Source organism: Helicoverpa armigera, chromosome 29, assembly GCF_030705265.1.
Source record: "Helicoverpa armigera isolate CAAS_96S chromosome 29, ASM3070526v1, whole genome shotgun sequence".
Classification (NCBI taxonomy): domain Eukaryota; kingdom Metazoa; phylum Arthropoda; class Insecta; order Lepidoptera; family Noctuidae; genus Helicoverpa; species Helicoverpa armigera.
Window position 1 is genome coordinate 5,049,192 of NC_087148.1, and position 27,394 is coordinate 5,076,585.

At 37.1% G+C, this 27,394-nt stretch overlaps 1 protein-coding gene, 1 long non-coding RNA gene and 1 other non-coding gene across 5 annotated transcripts in view; 2 read left to right on the forward strand and 1 right to left on the reverse strand.

The window, feature by feature from the left end:
• LOC110382765 (GTPase-activating protein CdGAPr) overlaps positions 1-24,102 on the reverse strand; it is a 97,572-nt gene extending 73,470 nt beyond the window's left edge. Inside the window, exon 1 of one of the 2 annotated variants that reach the window (XM_064042666.1) lies at positions 23,581-24,102. The gene's annotated coding sequence lies outside the window, so the exon portion shown is untranslated. Of the gene's footprint in view, positions 1-6,130; positions 6,151-23,580 lie in introns of those variants that run through there. The other variant, XM_064042668.1, reaches the window with a different exon arrangement.
• Trnak-cuu (transfer RNA lysine (anticodon CUU)) lies at positions 6,889-6,961 on the forward strand. Its single transcript has one exon. It is a non-coding gene; the product is annotated as a tRNA-Lys (tRNA).
• A 538-nt stretch (positions 24,103-24,640) lies between the features above and the next one.
• LOC135119088 (uncharacterized) lies at positions 24,641-27,133 on the forward strand. 2 transcript variants are annotated; one of them, XR_010277978.1, is made up of 3 exons: positions 24,641-25,008; positions 25,112-25,252; positions 26,714-27,133. It is a non-coding gene; the product is annotated as an uncharacterized LOC135119088 (long non-coding RNA). The 2 variants fall into 2 exon arrangements; XR_010277977.1 differs by lacking the exon at positions 26,714-27,133 and adding an exon at positions 25,706-26,057 and having other exon boundaries at positions 24,645-25,008.
• Positions 27,134-27,394: the final 261 nt, after the last annotated feature.

Below are 27,394 nucleotides of genomic sequence, written 5' to 3' on the forward strand. Positions count from 1 at the left end.
CGATGAAAAATTGTCACTCGCTCGGGTCGAGGCGATCACGTACGCCGAATTGGTTCATGTCATTGTAAGTAAATAATAATGAGGAAAGCGGAAAACATGTAACGTAAATTATTACCTACATTATTTATGTCAAAAATGTTATTGGGACAGTAGAAATGTCTTGCCGGTGCTATGGGATTGTTCGTGTATATCAGAGGCCTTGTCACACAAAGGGCTCCAGAAGGTACATAACTGGGTTTGATCAAGTCTGGCCAAAATCAAGGCTGAAGATTGACTTCTTCTTCCTGCCCTGTTCCCAATTTTATTTGGGGTCGCCTACGGGATTGTTCGTAAATACCATCGGCCTTGTCAACAAAGGGCTCTAGAAGGAACATGGGTGATGTCTTATCTAGCCTAGGCAAAAGTATACCACCACATATACCTAAATTCTAGACATTTACAATAAAAAATTCCTTTTTTTCTTTGCAACCAGCCATTTAATACGGCCACAATGGCATCATTTTTTTCCTTCAAGAGAATGACCACGAGAATTCACCTAGCTTGCATAGCTACATAATGACTTGCATTAAAAAATCTATTGTACACATATAAAATTTCACCGCATCATACACCACTCGCACAAGTGCAAAAGGCTGTAACCGCCATTATATTCATTCACCTCGACCTTCTGACCTAAGACGGTATTGTTAGTCAGTTGAAAATGTTTCATTTACCGTACACTTACCTACATAATGTATGGAAGTATTGTTCGCGGTTTTTGGTTTGTAGAATGTCTCTATCATCATCATCAGAACATCTTTTATGTTGGATTTCTATAAAATATCCATCCGTCGGTTTGAATCCGTCGTTTGAATTTGAACATAAGTCTATTGATAGACACAGTCTTTGCCTAGTGTGTCATTTCGGGTTGACGCATACCGCATTTTACTGCATCATTACCCTATTTTAAATGTATCTTCACTGACATGTGTCAAAACGGCTGGGCCTCAGCTTGACTCATATTTTGAACAAGATGGAATGACGATCAGGAATTTCAGGATCCTTATTATTTGGCCGTGGGATCGTTCCTCACCTCGGCAAGAGAACATAAGAGGCTCAATAAGAAACGAAGGTTAAAGTGAGTTGAAGCCTGGCACTCCCTTCATGTCCATCCAATGATGGCATTCCATTAAAAAATATAACATTGCCAAACCTACACAATTTTGCGTATGTAGGTAGGTAGGAAAACCCATTTCCCCCTCCCATACGCTGTAATTACTGATTCCCTTTAGTATAGACATAGCACCTTTTATGCTTCCACTCCATTTTATATCAATTAACGTTATCAAATAACGGGCGAGTGTTTTTGCTAATTCTCAAAGGCACGTACGAGTAGAAGTAAATGCTTTTTGTTATTTTTACATAAATATTTTTTATACAAATATAGCTTTTAGCCTGGTCCTAAAATATCGCTAAAATATGTCTATATCTAAAATATAATCTGATCTATAAATCTATCTGAATCGCAAAAATGCGCTTAAAACTTATGAAAGACGTATCTACGTTGTGGAATAATATAAAAATTCCACTCGCATCTCAAGGGAACTACTTCCTGCAACCGGATAAAAGTGCCTAGGTACGTCCTTTCTCAGATTCTAGCTTAAAGTATCTGACAGAGGCGTCAGAATCAGGCAGAGTTACTTTCGTAAGGATGACAGGTAATAATATATCCTACTCTATTAAACATACAAATAACAACCAAGCAATCATCACCATAGATCCTAATGAGGATATTACCACTTACAGTAAGAACTTTAATAGTAAAAAAACTAATAAACACAGTTTTCAATACCGCTATAGGCCGGTTGACAATGACCGCCTATTTAACTTCATGACTCATAGTTTTTTTGTTAGAATTGTATATGTACTTGTGGCAGTTAACAGTATGATATCTAGTTGTGTGAATATCCCGTTTTTTAAGACCTCTATTAAGAAACCACATAATGGCTGATTTAGAATTGGCTTCTAGCAGATGGTAATTAATTATATCTGCCTTATTAAAGACAGGTGTAGTAATGATAGGCTTGAAATTTCAAAGAGACTGTAACTCTTGAGTTTGTTTCGGGGTTTCTTCTGAAAATAGTCAATTAGGAAACCAACACATCAATATTAAAAATGTAGTTGTGATAGCACTTCATGACGGCCTCTTTTCTGGGTCAGCAAATACTACAGGTCGTAAGGAACCAAAAAGGCCGAAATACTACTATCCACGTCTACTACTGCCCTTCAAAATTAGATGCAGCGAAGCGTCAACTGCAGCTGACTTGCTCATGACATGCTTTCTACAAGGGCAATAGATCTTTTGGACTACAAATAAAACGCCCAAATTCTAACTACAGAACCACCAGCCTATCACGAACTGCAGTTAAGCCATCATTGACAGTTAACAGTAAAACTAGAGTCAGTTATTCGGCGTTTTTGACACACAGACAATAGTTCCAAAAAGGCTGTACTATTATGTGGTGTAAATGATACTTCATAGACACTCTTTTGAAATGGTCAAAAGTGCAGCGTCATTCACGAATGTATACTTGTAGATGTAGATGATTATACTGGTTTTGAAAACGGAACTTGACACGTGAAATGGGTTAGTATTTAATTTTACAAGCCCGTAACAATAAATAAATATCGGGACACCTTTCACAAATGATCATTTAGCCCTATGGCAAGCTACTCATTAGCTTGTGTCTTGGGAGCTAACGCAACTGATAAACTACATACAATATCATATTATAACACCCAGAATAAAGCCAACAAGTATGCTCCATCACACAAATGTCGACTGTACCGGGAATGGAACCCAGGACTTGGGTTAGAAAGGGACTAGTACACAGGGAGGTAATCATCCTGCCGGGGCTGCAGGATTTTTAGCGCGAGTTACCGCGGCGCTGGTACATAAAGGGCTCCAGAACTAACATGGTGGGTTTTAGTCAGTAAGAGTCTGAAACTCCCTCACGCTGCACCCACAGCGGGAGAGGTCATCTGATGATAGCCCAGCTCAAAAAAGAGAAATACTCATAGATATACTTCTGCTTTAACTTTTTAACAAAAACGGGTGTAATATCAAGTGTGTATCAAAACGTGGGCGCACACATATTAATCTAAATATCTCACAAGTCATAAAAGCACTTATGCCAGTGACATTCAAAGTTATTTGTTCAAATCATGAAGATAATGACAATAAGGTCAAAGTAATACGACGCCTGCGCACGACAAACGTCTAATACGCGTGTTGTCTTTAGTATAACGTCAGTTGTAGAGTTGATATCGAAGTTCAAAAGTAAGGCGTATGGGATATTAAAATGTTGTAGGTCGTAGAACAAAATATATGGTTAGAATATAGCATTAATGAAATAAGAAAAAAGTCTCATTGTGCAATAATTCTAACTATCTTTATACATTTTATTTGTCACGTGAAATAACTTTAGCTATTAACTTTACCCCTTCGCAGTCAAGTTATTTGATGGCCACAATTGGCTATTTACATTTATTTGAAACAGATTTTTTTTTACCTGCCATATTTAATCAACTTCATGGAACAATGAGTAATATTTCTATAATTAATAAACATAAATAAATATAAATTAATTCCCTACTTTTCGAAAGAATTATCCATATCTGTGCCACTACAAAATAACCGTAAAAAAATCAAATAGGAAATAATCGATTAATAAAATCGATACGAGCACGTCCCTACTATAAAACCGACACGAACGGAAACGCCAATGAACTTGGCGGGAAGCGATCGTGGGCAATTTAAATTTTTAAAAAGAGAACTCTTAATGCCGAGGTCAAACCTCCTTGTTGATATTGACATTATTTTCGGGGGAAATTATTTATTTGGGCTGGCAAGGACAAGGGTAAATGATAAGAAAGGTAGGTAGTTTTGTAGTAGTGTTTTTCAATTAATTGAAATGACAATTTAATCCTCTGAATAAAATAGCAATACATTAAAAATATTCATCTAAATTTTTGTTTTATTTGTTGCAAAAATGTATACAGATGCATTCTTAGCCTAGGTATACATTACCCTGTTAGGGCACAGCAAAATTGGTAATTTGATGACAACCGCATCAAAATTGGTTCAGCCAAACGCGCACAAACGCCCACATACAGGTCAAACTGATAATCTTTTTTTTTAAGTCTGTTAAAAATAAACAAATACTATTCGGCTTATAGAAATACAGCACTATGCCACAAAATACAACAGAAGTCAATCTCATGTATGTACTTCACTTTTCATGCCTAAACTCGGCGGTCGCGCTAGGGCTGTCAACTTTTTTATGCGCATAAAACTAACGTGGTAGTGGTACTAGTATCTAATTATTTGATTTATTATTGAGAATAAAACAGGAAAAATGAAATATAAACCAATACCTAATAATAAAATATTTAATGTGGCATACAAGAGGTTAATAAACACTTTCAACGGAAATTCGTTTGAACGAGATACCGAACTTTTTCAGAAACCGCAATTTATAATTTTGTTATTCATACATATATACTTACCCTGCTCTTTACTTGCGAAAAAAATTTATTAATTTATTTTTATTTATTTATTTATTTAAAAAACACACACTATCATTACAGTTCACAAACCAATTCGATAGAGATGTCCACAATAGCTACACATAGGTACAAAAATAATAAAATTTAACTTAAATCTAATACAAAAACAAAACAAAACGAGAAATCAAAATAATTATACCAAAATTATAAAAAATAAATAAAAAATTAACACTAAATAACACAATAAAATCTCCTAATAACTATAACTAATAATATTTAACAATACTATTGCTAATTCACTCAGATTGCACGAAAATAAATCTATTCTCTCATGCACTTCGTTTAATACCCGTATTGTGCGGGTGAAGGGTGCCTTCGCCAGCAGATTGGTTCTGGCGGCTCCGTTGCAAAATGTCCACTTCTCAAAATGTCCACTGGTCGCATAGTGTCCTTTTCTCAGAATGTCTCTTTCGCAAAATGTCCACTTCGCAAAATGTCCACTTCGCAAAATGTCCCTTTCGCAGAATGTCCACTTCGCAAAATGTCTCTTTCGCGGAATGTCCACTTCGCAAAAAGTCCCTTTCGCATATTGTCCCCTTTTTATTTCTGATTTACTTTAATTATAATTCATTTTAGCAATTAGCTTTCACACATATCATGTTTGACGTGTGTTTATTTGTATCGATATAGGTTTATTTGTATCTATATCGATACAAATAGGGAACAATATGCGAAAGGGACTTTTTGCGAAGTGGACATTCCGCGAAAGAGACATTTTGCGAAGTGGACATTCTGCGAAAGAGACATTTTGCGAAGTGGACATTCTGAGAAAAGGACACTATGCGACCAGTGGACATTTTGAGAAGTGGACATTTTGCGACGGAGCCGTTCTGGCTGCCGGCACTGCCAGCAGTGGCGGCCGCATAAAAAATATTTTTGTATGTAATGGGTTGGTACAGTCCCTGATCTAAGCTTGCTTCTACCTACAGAAACCTTGATGTGCGAGTTTTATTTCGTCAACCTTACAACATACTCTCGCCATGATCACAAAAATTATCAACTCCTACTAGTAATAATCTTTGAGGGTAGGTTGGGAGGTTCGCCTGGGTCGACACTAGCAAAACTTATTACGGCATTGGGCCAGAGGCCGCCGGGGCGCACCTACGGCGTTTATTAAACGAACCATCGAAATATGAGAAAATAAGTAGGTACATACTATAAGTAATACGGCAGGCTAAAAAAACGACAGTTCACTGTTCATTGTCGCATTAAAACAACCGTCCACTGAACAATTATAATACGAGTTTTTTGTTGCTCCATTATTACTTTTTCTTCAGTTATTAAAATTAAAAATATTACAGTCAAATTACAGTTAGTATCACAACGCGTGCACATTTATCTACCTTGTGTGTGACGCGCGTACCTCAAGAAAACGGCAGCCGCGCTCGCACTGTTCTGAGTTGTTTTGAGACAGCGCGTCTGAGAACACGCACACATAGACACCTATGTCTGCGTGACTCGAACGCGCTTTGTATGTAGATTGACTTCTGTACCTATGTATTTTGTGACTATGCATACTTACGAATAATATTTAGATAATGTTTTACAGCTTTGAATTCCGGTCAGTACCTGAAAATAAACAACATAATGAATAACACAACATTGAAATACTTAGAAAAATACTATTTTGAATGTAGTCTATCTATGAAAATTTTGGGTAAATAAACAAACTTGTCTGGTATATTTTTAAACGGATTGCTAGCCAGAAGTGATACTTTCTTTCTGGTCCCAGCATTATTTTTATGGAAGGGAAAATTCACAAATTGTATCAAAAATAGTATTTCGAATATCTAAAGTAAAAATTTAATCAAAGTTAATTTCACCTTTCATTCATCCAAACCATAATAAATATTTATGTAAATATCAAAATTAACATAACTGCCTACTTTTACACGATAATTTTTCTGATGGCAACCTTGCTAAAGAATTTATTAAAGTGAATAAGCCCTTGAAAAGTTGAAATACTATATATAATAATGATGATAAGTTACTGTTTTCTTAACATCAAGGCCCGGTTTTATTGGTAACCGATAGAGTGTCAGTTAGTTTTCTGATAGTTAATGCTATCTGTCAGATAAATGCTGCTTATGATTTTTGCCAGATATTGCTATCTTAGACCTGTGAAACCAAGAGTTATACTTCTGTCAGATAAGTTACTGATAGACTATCAGAGACTTTATCAGTAACCGGTGAACCTAGCCACAGCATTAAAAAATTGTTAAAAAAATATATTGTTACACAATGTTGATAGGAATCCACAATTTCGCATCGTCTCTCACAGCCCGGCTAGCTCAGTCGGTAGAGCATGAGACTCTTAATCTCAGGGTCGTGGGTTCGAGCCCCACGTTGGGCGAAATTACTTTTTGTCATTTTTACTTTATGAGAAACATTTTTCAACTTTTATACAGTCAAAAATATTAAAATTTTGGGATATTCTAGTACAAAACTCGACTGGGAGCGTGCCCAAGAGGCTGGCAGCATTACCTCGTTGGATCGCCATGCTAATACTAGATTATGTTATTGAATGAAAATAACTGATGTTCACTGTCCCATGATATTTAGGGTCAAGTAAGTAATAAGATATAACTGGTTAATACTTCACTGAATAACAGTGTGAAGATTTCTATGGTTGAATGAACTGGATTATTTTTATAGCAAAAAAATTAGATCAATCAAAAATCATTCCAATTCCTATGCAATTACAGTTGATTTTCCATGAAAAACTGATATTTTACAATCCAATTAAAAAGAAAATCAATCGAGAAAATTATAATAAATCAATTGAATCTTTACCTGTCATAGCAATAATGTTACTTATGTTACAGTCATAAAGTTCATTTTTGCTTACGCATTCCTTTAACAGTAACAAAAGTCAAGTAATATTCAAACTTATTTCTTACATTTTAAGGTTGAATTTGGATCACGTTATAATACAACAGTTAATTTATTGTAGTCACTCTGTAAGCGGATGGCGGATAAAAATAAAAAGCTTGTACAATGTAAAGTGCACAAAAACTGCGACATGATTTGATCCAAAAAAACGTATTTTGGTATAACTTTGTCACAGAACTACATTGACCTAAACCACCGATGCCTGCCTCGCACTCTTAATGCTATGTACGTATTACACCCCAACATACCTATGTAGTTCCGAAAAAGCTCGGAGGATGATGACATATTACATATTTATATTTGATTGTTAATATAGAATTTCTTTGGCTAAACGGGCTTAACTCAGGAACAATAATATCAAGGTCGGACTAAAATAAAATCTGCCAGTTAAGAGCGTGTACGTCAACCGCGCGCCATTTGGCCTAAAATGGTACTTTTCAAACCACTGTTTCTCAGTAACTACTTATCCTTTAACTATGTTATTTTTTAATAACGCAAGGTAATTTCACTGTCTATATAGTTAATTGAACATAAATTTCAATTTGTGTAGTTTAAATACTTAAAACCCCTATAACGTAACAGATGTTTTATAAAATTCCCGTTCAGCGTCTATTTCGAAGCTTAAATTCATGTGAAAACAGTGGCAAATCTAATCATATTTATTTTTTTACTCATAGACGAAATCCCCATGCCTATAGTTAGTTGAAAACATTTTTTGATTTAGGTCTCTATCTTTCAGAAAAAAATATTTTAACAATGTGAAAAATTGTGAATTTCAAATGCTTTTTTTACTTATCTATCTAACTTAATTTAATATAACAATTATTTACTATAGTAATATAACTCTTTCTTTAAAACATAAACTTTATATTATAATTTAATCTCTCGTTTTTATTTTTTTATAAATTATTTAAAAACTACTATAAAACGCTGCACGCGAGTCAACTCAAACCTTTAAAGTCCGGTTAAGCAGTACACGGCCTCCTAGGCTGAACTGCGAGATGCCATACCAAAAAAAAACAACTCAAACCAGACCGCCGCAAGGCTTCACAGAGAGAGGACGTGTCGCTCCGTCACATCGCTTAGGGTGAATAACCTCTGCCGTGGATACCGAGAATAGAGTACATTTCAAGCGCGACCAACAAATGTTGATACATTACTATTTTATTTAAAGCTCAATTTTGAAGCATATTTTTTTTATCGATTGAGTTGAAATTTTGTTTGAATGTTCAGTTTTAATGACAATGTATGATTCTATATCCAATATGGCGGTATACCCAAGATGGAGAAAAAAATGTTTTTAATGCATTCCTACGATATGGGTATCAAATGAAAGGGCTTGCTATGAATAACTCGAAAAAAAATGTGTCGCGAGTCTAAATCCAATATGGCGGACTCCTTAGGCTAGAAATCACTTATTGCAGATGTCTGTTACCAATCGAGCTATAATTTTTTTTTTTTCATTTTGGATGTACCCAAATTTTGACTTTTGATCTCGAATAACTTTTGAAGCATATAGGATAGATAACTTAAAACTTTATTTGCAATGGTAAACCCAAGCTCTTCACCAATATTTGGCTTTCCGGCAATTGTTGTTATTTGACCACAATTTTTCGGTCTGGATGGACTGGACCATTCATATAAACAATCAATTTTTCAAATCGGTCCAGGCGTCTTTGAGAAATCGAGAACAATCAAATTGAGAACAATCACAAAACAATCTAATTGAAACCTCCTCCTTTCTTTTTTTGAAATCGGTTAAAATACAGAAACTCTTAACATTGTCATTAATCATCAGTCGACTATTTATTACTGTTGAAAATTGTATGTAATATACAGAAAGTCCACAAAACCAAGGTTTTCATAGGTGCCCGATTTTTTTGCAAAAGAGTGTAAGTATTAACGACTTATTTTCATGCTTTTATATTTTAGACATCCATAGACTTACACTATTTTCCCGCTATTAACTATTTACTAAATAATATATTTTTTGTTCTACCAATTTCACTCGAAAGGATCAAAATGGTTTGTGTGACTATACGTGAAGTATGATAGGCACGCACACAGCCGCGACGCTAGTCTGCGCGGTTTTTTGCGTTGAATTACCTAAAGTTGACATCGCGCGCCGAGCGTACACGCTCTTAAAGTTAACACCCAACAGTTAAGCTTTTTCAGTAGCTAGTAGTCGTAGGAGAAATAAAGACAGACACTGACGGAGTAAACACTCTTAACTATAGAAAAGTTTTTTTTACATACGCTAGCATAGCTACATAGGCTATATTTTAGTTTATAAGTATTTTTATGAATGGTATGTATGTATTTGTATTTCTATGGGCCCTGTTGCCTGAAATAAAGGAATAAATAAATAAAATAAGCTACATTTTATCCATCCACGATAAGAAATTCCCCCGGGACGCAGGTGAAACCGCGAAACGCTACCAAACACTACCAAGCCTTCATCATCATCATCATCAGCCTATCGCAGTCCACTGCTGGACATAGGCCTCTCCAAGTGCACGCCACTGAGACCAAGCCTTACCCTAGTTAAAGTTCAATAACTGGACTTCATACATCGTATGTCGTGAACGCATATTACCTTACTACACACTGAATGGACCACCATATGATATCTTCTTAGCGAGTCATATGATATGATAGCGAGTCATACCATATGATATGACAGATGGTCAATGGCCACCATGAAATGGTACAAATACTTGAGATAGGAATTTGCATGGTGGAATAAATAAGGTATTTGAGTTTATTCTTTGGGTGGTTTACCAAATATAAAAAGAACTAGAGATAGAAACAAGCGTATTCTTCCATTTTAACCATTTTTCCCCTATCCATCCTAAAGTCACATCAGTGAAGACTCATACTACTTACTAACTTTCCTACGGGCTGTTTTGGGAAGGTGTCTTACTACCCATAAAGATTTTGTCCGGACCTGAGAATCAAACCTGAGACACCCAGTATAGAGTCGCTATTTGCAATGAATCTTTCATAATTTCATAAGTATGTACTGACATGATGATTTGCCTCAATCTACCACCAGTATCTGCTCAATGCTTTTGTCTTTGGGTCAAATACAATAAAATTTTGATGTCTTTGTCCGAATAATATGGAAGGTAAGAAATAAGGATGTAAAGATTTCTTAATGTGTAGGTAGACGTTTGTTTTGCTTGACTCACTGTTGTTTATGATTTGTAAGAAGGTTAAGGACCTCTGAGGATGATATGTCAAGTCATATTTGAAAGTCTTCTCATAATAGAGAAGGATTGAGCATTCATCACGCTCAAGGCACTTTGCGATTTAAGCTCCAGGTTCACTCAAGATATTTACCTTCTTGCCAGAACTTGAATCGAACCCTCACACTCTTGCGAGGCTGATGTTTTAACCACTGGGCCATATAATATCTCTTCCGGGGCTGCGGGATTGTTCGCGCGAGTTACCGCGGCGCTGGTACATAAAGGGCTTAAAAAGGAACATGGTGGGTTTTAGTCAGTAAGAGTCTGACACTCCCTCACGTTGCACCCACAGCGGAATTTGATGATGTCCCATAAACAAATTGGTTAATATAATCTGACTTGTCTCCGTCATTTTATATAGAGACAGTTGAATAATTTTACCATGAAAATTAAAAGTGTAGCAAGTACCTACTTTGGTATCGTTCAGAGGAAAATTCTAAGAATAATAGATTAGCTTGATCTACCCTTCTTTTTGTCCCATTACTTGAGTTTTCAAGTAGATATGATGCGTCAGTTTTCTGCGAAACGCCATAAAAGCATGGCGCCCCCCTCCTATGAGACAACTTTATATTTTAGTACCGACAGAATGAAATTCTCATGAATACGAAGTAGGTCAGTCCTTGTTTGTTCGTTTTTACTTTATTTGGCGTATAGATTTTTATAGAATTGTCGGAGTTATTAGTCACTAGCAGTTTCCTTTGACATCTTTGGCAGTCGTTATGGTTAGTCAGAAGCCAGTAAGTCTTGCCCGGTAACCGGGTTGAGGAGGTCAGATAGGTATTCGCTCCTTGTGGCACACTGGTACTCAGCTACATACGCTTAGACTGGAAGCAAAACCCAACTTAGTTGGGAAAAGGCTCGGGAGATGAAGATTTTAATAGGTAAAATAAACTCTAGCTTCTTTAGAAAATTCCGATATTCTAACACTATTAAACCAACAGTAAAACCCTGCAACCCGATCGTTGTCACTCGAAAAACAACCCCTCAAGGTAAATTGACATTTCCTTTGTTATGAAGACACGGAATATAATAGCAATAACCGTTATCATTCAAAAACTAGTTCACGCGATCTTTGTTGTCGCTACTACCCCGCCTAGACGTCGCCTAGCCACCCCTACAAGTCACATAGCCACCCCTACACGTCACCTAGCCACCCCCAGAAGTCGCCTAGCCACCCCTATACAATGACATCACCATACTCTATGACAATGCGAAAAATATTGTAAATATATTGGTTTATTTTTCTAGGAATGAGGGTCTGATCTGGAGACTTGCCAGATTTTAATTGGTTTGTACTGATTTTCCTGTGATTCTGAAGGATTACGAATTAAGCCTGATTAAGTCTGCTAAAGCTGAAGCGGCCAAGCCTACGTAAACTTAGTCAGAGGCTTTGCTGCGGGATTGTTCGAAATAGTTACCGTGGCCCTGGTACATAAAAGACCTATGAAGGAACATGATGGGTTTTAGTCAGTAAAAGTCTGACACTCCCTCACCGCTGCTAACCCACAGCGGGAGGAATCATTTGATGATTTCCCTTAAAAAAGTAGATGCTTCGAGACTGTTCAAGAGTTACTGCAGTTAAAAACTTATTTTTCTAGACACCCCTAAACTATGACGTCACCGTACTCTGACAAAGCGAAAGTATTATAAATATTGGTTTGCGATTCTAGGAATGAGGGTGGTATTTTTGGAGCGTTGCCAGATCTTACTTGATTCATCATCCCGAGCCTTTTCCTAATCATGTTGGGGTCGGCTTCCAGTCTAACCGGATGCAGCTGAGTACCAGTGTGCCACAAGGAGCGACTGCCTATCTGACTTCTTCAACAGCAATGGAAAAGTAAACCGGCTGATGATGATGACACAAATATTGAAAGGAGATCGTATAGATAATAATGATAGAGATACGTTAAATTGTTCCTTCAAAAGGCAAATAAAACGGGATACATGTATTAAAACATTACATAACAAGGTATTTTATAACTCAGACATAGTAAAGCTGAACCTACAAATAATATGATATAGTTATTAACCGCAGGGATTGTGGTTAAAACGCGGTTACAGTAACAACTATATATAAAACATACAACATCTAGATTTTCTTAGGGCCTCTGCCAAGAGCTACATAGTTTCAATATTTTAGGATTATTTCATCCGACAATAATATATTTTGCTGTCTGCCTTTGTTAATTGTAGTAAAAGAAAGCATCGAAATCAACTTCAAGCACCCGGATAAAAATTGCCTAGTCTTCCTCGATACATAGCATAAATAACCATGGACTTTCTTGTCAGTTCTTCTCAGGAAGCTATTTTCGGAATGGGCAACTAGAATTAAATACATTATATTTAACGATCTTAAACGTGTTTGTAAAGGCCTAACTGAAATAAATTATTTGCTTTGACTTTAACTCTGTAATATTTTTTCAAATAGGACCAATAATTCCTGAGACCATACCGTTCAACAAAACTCTTCAACTTACTAAGATCACTATTTTTACCACCAAATTTAAAGAATAGCCGAGCAATTTTCCTCAAAGTACCTTCTAATACCTGCATTGCTCTTATACACATAATTATTTATCCTCTTCTCTCGTACGAACATCCCGAAAATCAGAGCACCGGGTACGCATTGCGTCATTCACAAATAGGTCAAGGTTGGTGCAATAACGTTTATCGGGGGATCGCCTGCCAGCCAAACGTTTGGCTGTATATCTATTATTATTGTAGAAGGAAAATTATAATGCATTTCTTGATTTCTTTAGCTGCTATGGTTACAGTCAAGGTTAGTTGTGGTGTGATGGCCTAGACATTGATTTGGTTTTGCAGGAGTCTGAAAGTTTCATTTGTCGGTTGATGCAAGATTCTTTTTAAATAAATAAATGGGAAATTATCAGATGATCCGCTGCGGGTGCAGCGAAGTGTCAGACTGTTAATAACTATAAAACCCAACATATTCCTTCTAGAGCCCTTTGAGTACAAGGGCTGCACTAACTCTATCTAATTTTGTAATACGATTCAATCGCAGGTGGTGCGCAATATTCATTCCTGTATGAGCAGAGATCTTAAACCAGGACTAGTCTGCTATTATGTATTTTTGCAATTTATTTGTATAAGAACGTAGCTTTGAATCTGGTACACAACATTAACATTCACACTTTTAATTCGACTAAAACTCGGATAACGCCGTATGAAAACACCTAGCTACAACCCACTATTATCAAGCAACCCTTGCGTTAGGTCACAAGGGGTGCACCGAGGTCGCGGGGGCTCGGCTCTGAAGGTCACGTGACTCATGCTGATGTAACCCAGCTTTCACCATGCCGGATATTACTAACTATGACGAATTTTTTGGTCGAATAAAGTTGGTCCTGCGGTGTTTTTTTTTGGATGCTAAGGTTTATCAAGTACTCGGATAAAACTATTAATCTAGTAACTACATATGTTACCGCCTCTAGAGTCCCTTCTTCTATTTCTCGTACGTCAATGTTCTACTTAAAAACTTTTCCTATGTCATTTTGTTGCTGGTAGAAGACAAGTGCAAGTGCCTTCACGAAAGTCAAAATATACGAACAAAACACTCAAGCGCATGTGCAAGGCTTGAAATGGATGACTTCAGAGAGGCAAAGAGTAGGCTATTCTTCATTTTAACCAAAAATTACCTTTTAGAATGAAGGCATACCAAACTCAAATATTAAACTGGCCAGCGGTTATACCCGCATCCCTTAAGAACTACTCCTGCACCCGGATAAAAAGTCACATCAGACCACCAGTTCCTGAGATTAGCACACAAACAAGCGCTTCCGCTATACAATACATATGTCACCGTAAGATTACAAACTTCGTTAGATTGCAATCTATCTCGAGAGATTGTAAACTGTCGAATTATTGTGAACCGTAACATCTGATTGCAATTTAACGCATTATTTTTCGCTATATTATAATCTATCGATGAGAAATTGTCAAATTGTCAACTGTCCGAAAGCTCTCCCTGATTGGTCAGTCTTTTTGTAAGATCGACCAATAATCCGTTCTGTAAATAATGCGTTAAATTGCAATCAGATGTTACGGTTCACAATAATTCGACAGTTTACAATCTCTCGAGATAGATTGTAATCTAACGATGTTTGTAATCTTACGGTGACACATACATATCAAACCATTACTTTAACGACGTTCCAACCCATAGCTTTAAGTAGCCATGTTACCATAAACTAGATTCTCACGGTGCACACACGGAGTAAGGAAATATGAGCAGAGATGCCATAATGCAGGTAGGTCTGACGCCGGGGCTGCGGGATTGTTCGCGCGAGTTGCGCCGGCGCTGGTACATAAAGGGCTTAAGAAGGAACATAGTGGGTTGTAGTCAGTAAGAGTCTGACACTCCCTGACACTACACCCACAGCGGGAGGGGTCATTTGACGTTTTCTTCTAGGTCAAACAGCTGCGGTGGGTATAACCAAAACGATCAACTTTGAATGAATCAACGAGGCGTTTGGGTTCTTTGAGACATCTGTCAACAATTTTCGGTATTAAAAAATTTTTTCGGGTCCAAAGAAGACATACAAGGGCGCAGACAGTAACGTTCCTCGTCCCTCACACCCGCATTTCGTCGCGCTACTTTCTTAGGAGATTTTCCGTTATGGCACCTCCGCTAGTCATTTTGTTCTCCATGCTGCCACACAAATTACCTCAGTAATCATGAACAGACAGACAGATTTGCTTTCGTTCTGAAATTAGCGTGTAAGCGTGCGTGAAACAGCTGTTTTACTGATGGGAAATTGATTTTCTTATTTACAGTTCGTGTCAGCTAATAGTGCCGTTGTGAAGTTGGTGGAATCACCATGCAAACTTGGCAGTGCGATATTCTTAGCCGGTATAAAATTTGTCGAGAACTTATATTCTGCAGATCCATACTATTTTTAAAGAGGCCTGGAATTATTGTTTGTTTGTTTGTACCCTAAAGGCTTCGACACTACTGACTTAATTTGAAAATTCGCTGTTTTATTTACTCGCATAAAATATGGTAGACATGGGTGTTACATTTGGGTAAAAGAATTTGGTATGAAAACTACACCATCCCCAGTAGGAATTAGTTTCCACAGGACACGAGTGCAACTCCGGGGAAAAAGCTAGTTGTTATTCAGTATTATATTTCTATAATACAGCTTTTCAGCTGCATTTTAGTAAAAAAAAAGTCCTATAAATATTTTATAGGACTTTTATAAGTACTTTTCGCACCGACACTCATCCTAGCCGCCATAAACTTTGGCTCGAACCAACCAATGAAACCTTTAAATATGATATACTAAGGAGAACAGCCTTACTACACACTGAGCCTATCTAGACTAGTTCGTAGCATTCGCCTCACGTTTAGACTTTCCACTTTCGTGGCCTATTTAAACGCAAGCGAACAGAATTGTGATCAATCAAATGCGTGTAATATTGTAGGCTTTACTTTATATTTCTTTCGAAAGTAAACCTATCTATACCTACTAGTACATAATAAAAAGTTGGAGAATTTGTTTTAACGCGCTTGTCACAGGAACCAGGAACAATTGAATAGATTTGAAGATATCTTTCAGTGTTTGATAGCTGGATAATCGAGGAAGGCTACTTTTTATTCATTATGTAGTAGCTTATCAACAGCAGAATAAAATTTTCAAATCGGTTCAGTAATTTCGGAGTTTTCAGGGTGCTGATGTTTCCCCTTTAATATATTAGTGCAGAAGTGTATTTAAATGACATTACACTAAAACCACGTTTAACCTCCGTAGTTTAAAACATAGCTATTGACAAAGAACAGTTGCTAGAACACCACCCAACATTATTATCCAAGATCCCTCAGTCTAATTTAACCAGACAGTAAAGTTTTAATTAATACCCATCTCATAGTTCATCCGCATTGCATTCGTTAACGACGTATAGGATGACATATTCTGTGTTTAACAATAGCCACTCACACTATAGAGATGGTCATAGAGTATTGAAGTAATGGAGAGCGAAATGCTATCAATGTGGCTAAGGCCCGAGGCTCACACTGAAAGTGCTCGTCGCTTCTCTGCCGGCCAGTGCCATTCCGGTGTGACTCGGGCATAAGTAACAGCTGTTCGGGTCGAACGATCATAAGGTTTAGCAAAGCTTGCCTTGGTTCGTGGATGGGTGAGCACCTTGTTTACTTACAATTTATTCATGACTAATTTCGGAAGGCAAGTAAAATTGGTGGGTCCTGGATGTCTTTTGGACATCTTTTTCAGTCTTTACAGGTGGTCAGAAGCCAGAAAAACTAAGAAACAAGGGTTGCCCAGGTAATTTGGCCTACCTACATCGAAATTAGCGAAAACACTACTATTCAGCCGCTTACCCTAATAGTCAAACCTGAAAATCCGTTTCTATAGGTACAATTTGAACACTCCATTTACTCACTCATCCGATCGCATACAGACACAAACACACACTCACAAACAAACAGACATTACGTGAATGCAATACAGACACTGCTACATTTCCAATCAGTGGTCACTTAGGGTGCTTCTACACGGTGCATGTAGCTGGAGCAAGTTAACATGCGCAAGTGACAAGAGCACGCGGGTGGGTATCTTGCTTTGGCACATGCGCGAGTCGCTAGATCCGCACGTATTCAAAATGCATTATGATGATGATGATTGATGTCCTCCCAGCCGATTATCGGCTAAGGCGGCTGTTCTCATATAAGGAGATCAGCCAGCTGCGCAGGGCATATAGTGCACGAGCATTTGCGCTGTACAAGTGCACTCACTATTCCTTCACTCTCATCGCCCGATGGGACGGCAATCCGCCACGACCGGAGAGAGATCAAGCGCAGGACCGACATTAACGTGCTCTCCGATACACGGGTGGATCAATCACCGACTTCCAGACTACGGGCTGCTTTGTGAAAATTTTTGAAAACTCACAAAGCTACTTGCACCGTGTAGAAGCACCTTTAGCAATGGTCTCCGAAGTGTCAGATGCATTCTGAAGCCATTGTCTTTGAAGAATGGATGTCAATTGACACTGGTGCGGTTTTCTGCTTTTATTGAATGTTTAAGAGATTATCGGATGCTAAAGATTATTTTTACTGGTAAGACAATAGACTGTAAGACATGACGAGTTGCTCTGTGTTTGGGAAGGCACGTCAAATTAGTAGCTCCCGGCGGTTTTTAACATTTTTGGCAGTCATTACGGGTAGTCAGGAGACAGAAAATCTGACAATCTGTTTTAAGAGGACGAATTGGAATTTTTGGCGCCAAGGATTTCAATTTTTCTCAGTAAATACAAAACGGATCAAAATACAACTTGGTTACCTGAAAGTTCATGATATAAGCCTTATTTTGTTAGTTGTAGAAACATGATTAGGTAACTTTTATAACAGAGAAAAATATATCAAACATACCTCTTTTTAAAAAGAGATTCACATATTATGGGCAAACGGGACCGATTTAAGCCTCTTAACTTTTTTAGTAGTTGAGTATATACATACTCTTTAAAATGGTAGTAGGAATTTTTTTTAAATTATCATTTCTAAATATTAAAATTACAAAACCATTTTGTCGCTTACGACTTTTAGTTATAAGCTAGCGCGCGTATTGTTATCCTCGCCCCGCTCAGACGCTCCGACCCCTTTTGGCGCCTTAGATGCGCGTGCCGGTTATGGAATTATTGTTGACCACTTCCTCGCCTTAACAAAGGGTATTAGGTTGCCCAGAGTTGAGTAGGTAAAATAGGCAGTCGCTCCATGTAGCACACTGGTACTCAGTTCCATCCGATTAGACTGGAAGCCGACCCCAACATATGAAGTTCAGAAAAGGCTAGACTGACAATGATGAATATAGGAATTCTCTACGTTTGTTTACATAAACACTATTTAACAGGGAAACAAACAATGCTTACTGCAAAAGAATGCTCTTGTTCTAGCTTATTTATTCTTTGAGTCTAAAGAACCCTGGTAAGCATCTCATCTATCTGGCCATTTCCTAAGAAAGCCCTTGGTAAGGCAGGAATTTTAAATGAGCAGCCTAAATCCATCGACAGACTGATAGACTGAACTCCTCAAATAAAGTGCCATAATAATGAGTAAGTAATTAACTAAAAAACTAATTGATCACATCAACCTTCTCTCTATCATTGAATACGTTGAACTATCGTCAACTGTGACGTAAGCAAACTAATAATACCGCAGTCAAACTTCAGATATGTACAGTCGCGAACATAAATAAATAAAACATTAACATAAAGATATTACAAGAAGACTACACCAACACCTCGTTGCTGGACGAATCCATTAGATACTAATATGTATAACAAAGAGAGAAATAAAGTTTGTTTGAGTGTATCCCACTCCGAAGCTGCTGGACCGATCTACCTGAAAATTCTTTCATGTTGGAAAGCTACACAGTTCCCAAGTAATATATTTTATCCTGGTATGGGAAGTAGTTCCCCTAGGACGCGGGTCACTGGAATAAGTGGGCTATCTAACATTGGAAGAGTTTTTCAAATCAGACCAGTAGCTCCTGAGATTAGCATGACTTTTTCAAATGGCTTTATTCTTCAGCTTTATATTATCTAGTTTAGAATTTAGATGAATAGTAGTAACTAGCTCAACAACCAACGTTAGCGACTGTCCGTCTGTTTGTGGAGTACAAAGGGCTTATCTTCGTACACAATTGAGGTCAATTAGTCAGTTACAACGGATAGATTAAAGAAATTTAGCGTGGGCCGGTCATAGTCGTGTTTATCGTGGTATGCTTTCCTTTGTAGAATTGAGAGAAATGTTTGTTTGTATCCGTAAAGGTTCCAAAAGTGCTAAAGAAAAATATTTCTTTTGCATGTCGTAAGGTAGAATTCGTTGACATCCAATGTTGTAAAATAAACGATTGATTGGATAATTTCTTTCATTGTTAGACAGCTTCACCATCCTCGAGTAACATAGGCTGGGTTTCCGGAAACAGGAAGAATTTACGCTTGGTGAAACTGCATGAAAATATCTTCATTCTCTATGCAAAAGATATCTTCAAAAATCACAAAGACATGCTATTTAAAGGTGCATTTGTCTAAAATGCCATTCATAACTTGCCTTTTTCCTACACTACTTTTTCCTACACTACTTTTTCCTACTACATTGGAATCAGCTTCCAGTCTTATCAGATGCAGCGGAGTACCAGTTTTTTACAACGAGCAACTGACCTCCTCAACCCAGTTACGAGAGCAACCCAATACCCCTTGGTAAGACTGGCTTCTGATCACCCGTAACGACTGCCAAAGATGTTCAAATGACAGCCGTGTATCTCAAATGCAATAATTGTGTAGTAAATCTCGCAGGCAAACTCTTGCGCATCTATTGTTGTATTACGCAGCATTCCGAGACGGTATCATCACGTGTGCGTGCGTCCTGCTAGTAATTAGGATTGCGCACACGCAGGCCCTTCGGTACGATTCAATTAGTTAGAATGTACTAGTTGAGAACTACTTATTTTAGAACTATGTAGCTGGTCCCTGAGGTTCTAGGCGTGTCTTGAGGGAACTTCTTCCCGCACTTGGATAATAAGTAGCCTATGTCCTTGCTCAGGGTCTAGACTACATGTGTTCTTAATTTCATTGTAATCGGTTCAGTGTGAAAGCGAACATACAGACAGAGACAGATAGCTACTTTTGCATTTACCGCTCTGTAGTAAGCTACAAGTTGCTTAAAAATAATTTAAATATGTATATATCATAAAATACTACAGCCCTCGTCGAACACCTATGCCGATATGAAGTTAGCCATTTGATGCATGCTTGCGAACTGTGTTTTGTTCAATACTTACAGTTTGATCGATTCGCAGTCACTAATAACTAACTTCATAGTGGCAAAGTTAGTTAATTACGTGGTAAATAAAGCTGGTAGTGTTGTCCCATACCAAGAAAATATTGTATCATGTAAAAACCTACAAGTAGATTAGAGTTTACGATCCCGAATTCCTGACTAATGTCCATCTTCCCGAATTTAAAAAAAATGACATCACTGCATTGTATGTACGAGAAGTATGACTCAAGGATTTTTTAATCCCACTGACAAAACACATGTTTACGGCATCACTTTATTACTTAAATAGTATTGAGAAGCTCGTAAATAGATGATCATCTTGTCATAAAGAATTCCTCCGTGTTTTGGCATTCACGGGGTCCTTCTTTTTATGGGAAATCATCAAATGACCCCTCCCGCTGTGGGTGCAGCGTGAGGTAGTGTCAGACTCTTACTGACTAAAGCCCACCAAGTTCTTTCTTAAGCGCTTTATGTACCAGCGCCGCGGTAACTCGCGCGAACAATCCGGCTGTCATTTGAAAACTGTACTTAGGTACATATCTTTTAGTAATTTAAAGGTATAATATTACCTTGTATTAAATAACAAAAGGATGATGAAGTCCTCAATGATATTTAATGAACGCCCAACGTACAAAGTTGAATATTAATTACATAAAACATACTTAGTTTTGTTTACTAAGACACCTACAAAGTAACGCATGCTAATTGTTGAACGATCAATTCTAAACATTGCTATACAATAGCTGTTAATATTAACTTGATTATAAATAATATAACAACTGTCCTGTTTGACGCAGGGGTTCAATTCCTGGGTCTTACCCCCGCACTCAGATACATTTAATGATTACTTAAGCCATTGTCAAAGAAATTCTTCTTTAATAAAAAATCTTACAGCCTAAAAAACTAGGTCATTGTCGAAAACCTTTTACTAATTAGAAACAGTAAGAAAAATCAGCCGTGCTCGCTAATTTGTACCGTTTCAACCCAAAACAGTTGTTTCACAAATCTAATTAATTACCACGGTAAATGTAACGCAATGGAACAACGAGTAATGAATGCAACAGAGATGGAACTTTGTTGATTGCTGCAGAGTTTGAGAAAGGTTTTAAATATAGTTGGGCTTTGGGATTGTTCGCGCGAGTTACCGCGGCGCTGGTACATAAAGGGCTTCAGAAGAAACATGGTGGGGTTTGGTCAGTAAGAGTCTGACACCGCTGTGGGTGCAGCGTGAGGGATCATTTGATGAATTCCATGAAAAAAATAATAATTGCTGACTAGCTGCCGCCCGCCAGCGAATTCACCCGTGCCTCGTGGGCTGTGGGCGTTAGCCTATCTATAGTATTCCTCGATGTGTGGGTTCTGAGGAAAATCTGGTACTAACTCGAAATATTATAATTAGTCATTATGATATTTCGAGTAATATATAAAAAAATCGAAACACTACAAAAAATTTGGAAGTTAACACTCCATTGACTACATAATCCGTGGCAACTTCAAAAAATCGTAAGTTACGCGTCTGTGCTACTGAACCCAATTAGTGTAAATTAGAGATGGTTAGAAAACGAAAGTTTTTGGGTATTGCATTTTTTTAGTACCTACTGTTACCTAGTGACATATTTACCCATGCTTATAAACATGTGGGCTTAATTACGATGTTAGCAAATTCCATTGCAACAATGAGAAGGGATAATAAGAATGGCATCCAGACAGATTGTTGGCCATGGGCGCTGTTCTGAGTAAGAAGAAAAGCTAGCTATGCAGGATATACCAAGGGCATTGGCACAGACACAGGTGCACTAACTATTCCTTCACTCTCATAGCGCGATGGGACAACAACCCCACACTACCAGAAACAGAACAGGCACAGGACAGACATGAACATGCTCTTCAATGTCTGGGTGCATCAACCACCAACTTCCAGACTTCTGGGCTGCCAGACCTGCTAATCGCCAATAGAATCCGAGACCTTGTGCATAGCAGTCTGTATATGCGACTTCTAGACTTACGAGGGAGTCAATAAGCTCTTTCATTCTTCAATTCAAAAACCCCACGACGACCCACTGACCACCTCATCAAATAACTTTGCCACTCTGAAGCTGGCTAGCGATTCCTCAATTTTTTCAATAGCCTAGGCGGTCAAAACTGTAGGCAACTATTCGAGTAACACAATAGACCATTTAAAAATAACAAATAGTGACTAAACAAACTACTATGACACTAATAACTGTGTGTAATGCTGAGTTCTGTATGATGTCATACACATAGTTTGTAAGTTATTTAATGACTGAGGTATATGACCTATTATTGTTGTACAACTCTTTATAGGCAATAGTTTAACTTTTAACAGTGTATTTTAGTCACCATTTTGTAAAATGAAGATCCTTGTGATTGTTGCCATAAATATCTATATCTTCTAGAATTTTCCGAAATTTCTTGTATGTTGGTAAACACAAGCTTATAGCCTACATTAATAATTGTTCATTGATGATTGAAATATTTTATTACTGAATAATTGAAATGCCTATTCTGCAGAACTAAGCAATAATTCTTTGAGTGTTGGATATCTCATTTCTTAAAAATGCTGTGTTATTTTTTATCCGATGCTTTTCACAGTTTTTCACAGGATGCAGACGAAAATGCTGGAAGCCAGCAAGTGATATTACTTCAATAAAAGTTACACCCTATTGACCAATCTTACCATTTTTGGGTTGTCCAGGTAACTGGGTTGAAGATGTCTCATAAATAGGTACTCAAAGTCACATACTGGAATTCAGCTGCACTATTTTAGACTGGAAGTCAACCCAATATGGGTTGGTAAAAGGCTAAGCATATAATACAGATTAACAAGCCTACTGACTGATATGATATGTGTGTGTATCCTTTTGTTGTGAAAAGTAAAAAAGGCCTTTAGATATAATTTAATTAAGTAAATATTGCGTAGTAGAAATACAGTGTATACTTGTATATAAACAATATAAAGTTTTTAAATTTTCAAAATAGAATTCATATTTTTACCTTCACTGCAGGGGGTCAGCACTTTCTCTGTGATCCATAGTTTTAAACACAGTTTAACATTTTAAATAACACTATCACTATTTAACACTAATTACTCGAATAATTAATTACCAATTAATATTAATTTGAAAAAAAAGTAAATAATTTGACAAAAAAAAGTTTTTTTTTTTCAATCACTTCACTCACGCACACAGTTATCACGGTAAACAGCCAACGAGAACGACACAAATAGAAAATGCACGTTTTGAGTTTTCAAAACAGGATGTGTGTACGAAAACAATTTTCCGCAATTCGATTATTATTTTCGCTTAAAAATAGGCTTACGGTTTTACCTTATCCGTCCAAAGACGTGATTAGGATTAACTGTTTTAATCACTTCACAATTAATCATAGTTTTTTTTCCTTGATTGTAAACATTTTAGGTATTTGGTTTTATTTATAAAATTGATGCGCGAACGAAAGAGATACACCCAGAAAAGTCAACAACCGTTTGACAGATATAGGCACCTCGAAGCGTCGCCATTACTCATTGTGCTTTTTTTTTTGGAATTTTATGACCTGGTAACTGAGACCTTTAAGTCAAGTCATTTTTTACACATAAACTTTATCACTTCACTTCACGACACTTAAATTGTTTTGATAGTATTTTTAATGTATTTGTATATGGGTTTATAACTGTTCTTGTCTTTTAATAACTGTTCAAGTGGCGGCGGGCGGGATGAAGAATCAAACTTAGAGCCGCCGTACACGGACTGCTTCAAGCAGTTCAGACCGACTGCTTAAAGCCGCGACCGCGCAGTGAACTATAGTCATTCATTCGCTGCCGTACACACGACTGCTCGAGCAGTCGCGACCGCTTCAAGCCGTCAACTGCATGATGAAATTCCATCGTGCCGTCGACCGCTCGCGAGCGGTTGCGAGGCATACACCGACTGCTCGAGCCGTTGACTGCGCTAGAGCAGTCGACAGCTCTCCGACTTCCCTCTCCCCCCCCGCCCTTTCGGCCCTCGCGGCGTCTGTTTTATCATTTGCCGACTGTTTTTTGAAAATCAACTGCTCGAGCAGTTGGGTCGTAGCTCGAGCAGTCAACAACCGACAGCTCAAGCAGTCGACGCCGACCGCTCGAGCGGTCCGTGTATTTCACTCAGCCGCTAACTGCTCGAGCAGTCCGTGTACGGCGGCCCTTAATTTTCAGTTCACACAGTTCACTAGCCAACACTAATCTGTCAAGTAGGAAGCTTTGGCAGTCAAAAATAAGATGCTCCATGGTTCCTTCTTGTGATTCACAATGGGGGCACGTATTACTCGTAATAATCCCAAGTCTAGCAAGGTGTGACGGTGCAGTATTATGGCCAAAGCGCAATCTATTTAACGTAGTGATAAAGTCTCGGCTGGCTTCTTTCAGTCTATTGTACCAGGGTCTAACAGGTAATCTTTCTTGAATACTTCCATACCACTTCCCTTTGATGTTTTGGTCTTTCTTCCACATTTCTAACCATAAATTATGTACATTTTCATTAATACATTGCAGGAAATCAGTCATCGGAATTTCCATTGCATTTCTAACATTAACAGCATTATTACCATCATATGCGGTTTTATCAGCTATTTCATTGCCAGAGATGCCTCGGTGAGATGGTACCCACAGGAACGCAATTTCGATATGCTTAAGGTAATACTGATAAATTATTTCTTTGATAAAATACAAAATATAATTAGACTTAAATGAAATTGAAAGGTTAGCTAAAGATTTTATCAAGCTTAGTGAATCAGAAACAATCAAAAAGTATTTACAATGATCAAGCTGACGAATATATAATAATGCCCTATAAACCGCATATGCCTCTGCAGTGAATATATTACAAGTATTGTGCAGAACAAAGCTTCGAGAGAATTTTGAATGTGAATCGTATATAGCAGCATGCACATAATCGTTCCCCTTACTGCCATCAGTATAAATAACATAATAATTCTTATTTTCTGCCAAAAACTGCAACATTTCAAAATTATTATTAATTGAATTTTGCATTACTTTAATAGGATGTGTAATACTCTGATAAGAGAAGGAGTAACATGGCCATGGGCACTGTTTTCTAACACCAGTAAAACTATTCTCTGTTTCCAGCAATATTTTGGATAATGTTGGGGAATTGCCACTCAAGAGATCCTCTCCTGTTGTTAGTCTACTAGAATTAGTATTTACAAAGGTACAATTTTATTTTTATTTTCTTGTTATTTGCAGCAATTAGCTTAAGACAGAATCTCCCTGCAAGTAGAATACGTCTCAAAATTAAGGGCATCAATTTAGTCTCTACTTCCATGGCCCTTATGGGAGTAGAGCACATTGCACCAGAAATTGTTCTCAAAGCTCTGTTCTGCAAGAGATCTAATTTATTTACATGAGTACTATTTATATACACTAGAGAACTATAATCGAAATGACTCCTAACTATACTTTTGTACAAAATTGACAATATTTTCGGTCTGCCCCCATGAAACACCTGAGAGACATTTCATTATATTTAAGCCTTTTAGAGCATTCTTTGATATGTATTTAATATGTTCCTCGAAAGTTAATTTTCTGTCGATTACTATGCCTAAAAATTTCTTTGAATTTACTGTGTTTATAATTTCTCCATTATAAATTACTTTTGAATTTGTATTTTCATTTCCAAATATCATGACACTGCTTTTGGAGGTTAATTTTTAAATGCAATACATCATTATAGTAGTGGAATAGTTCAGACAGGGCTTTGTTGATATTGTCAATCGCAATTTCTACATTATAATTACTAGTGTACAGAACAATATCATCTGCAAACTGCAGAATTTCTACATTACTATTTACAAATTTACATATTTCACTTGTGTATATATTATATAGCAAAGGAGACAGTGTAGCACCCTGCATAGTACCTCTAGATGTAGATTTTGGACCATACAATGTATTATTGTGCCTTACATAGACTGTTCTATTTTTTAAGAAGTTAAATATCCATTTACACAGCTGACCAGGCACGCCCAACCTAGACATAACTTCTACAAGTATAGTCGGATCTAAACTGTCAAATGCACCTTGAACATCTAGAAATACACAAACAGTGTTTAACTTTCTATCTTTTGCATGTTTCAGGTCAAAGATTAAAGAAGTGAAGCTGTCAGCACAACTTCGTCCTCGACGAAATCCATATTGAACATGTGGAATGATGCTGTTAGATTCCATATACCAATCTAAACGATTTTTGATCATGTTTTCAAATATTTTCCCTAGACATGAGGAGAGTGATATTGGTCTATAAGAGCTGGCCAACTTTGCAGGTTTATCTGGTTTGAGTATTGGAATGACACATTGTGTTTTCCATGACTGTGGAATACGTTTACAATGCCAAAGGAGATTAAGAACATTAAGAAATATTTTTTGCGCAGATTCATCTAAATTTTAATAATACAATATGGAAAATCATCTAAACCAGGTGTAGTGTCTCTCCGAGATATCAAACTCATGTTAAATTCTGACCATGTAAAAGGATGTAATAAAAATTTTGAATTTAGATTGTCATTGTTTAATTCAAAAATACTGCCTAAATTATCAGAATCTTTTAAATTACTATTATCTGATAATTTATCTAGAAATGGAGAAACAAACTCATCACTGTATGATTTGTTGCCAGTTCTTATACCTTTAAACATTTTAAGATGATTCCAAATCTTACTTATAGGTGTAGTTCTATTAAAAGTGTTACATAAGTTATCCCAACCTATTCCTCTTTGTTCCGATATAGTTCTTTTCTTAAGCGCATCTTTTCTTTTGTAA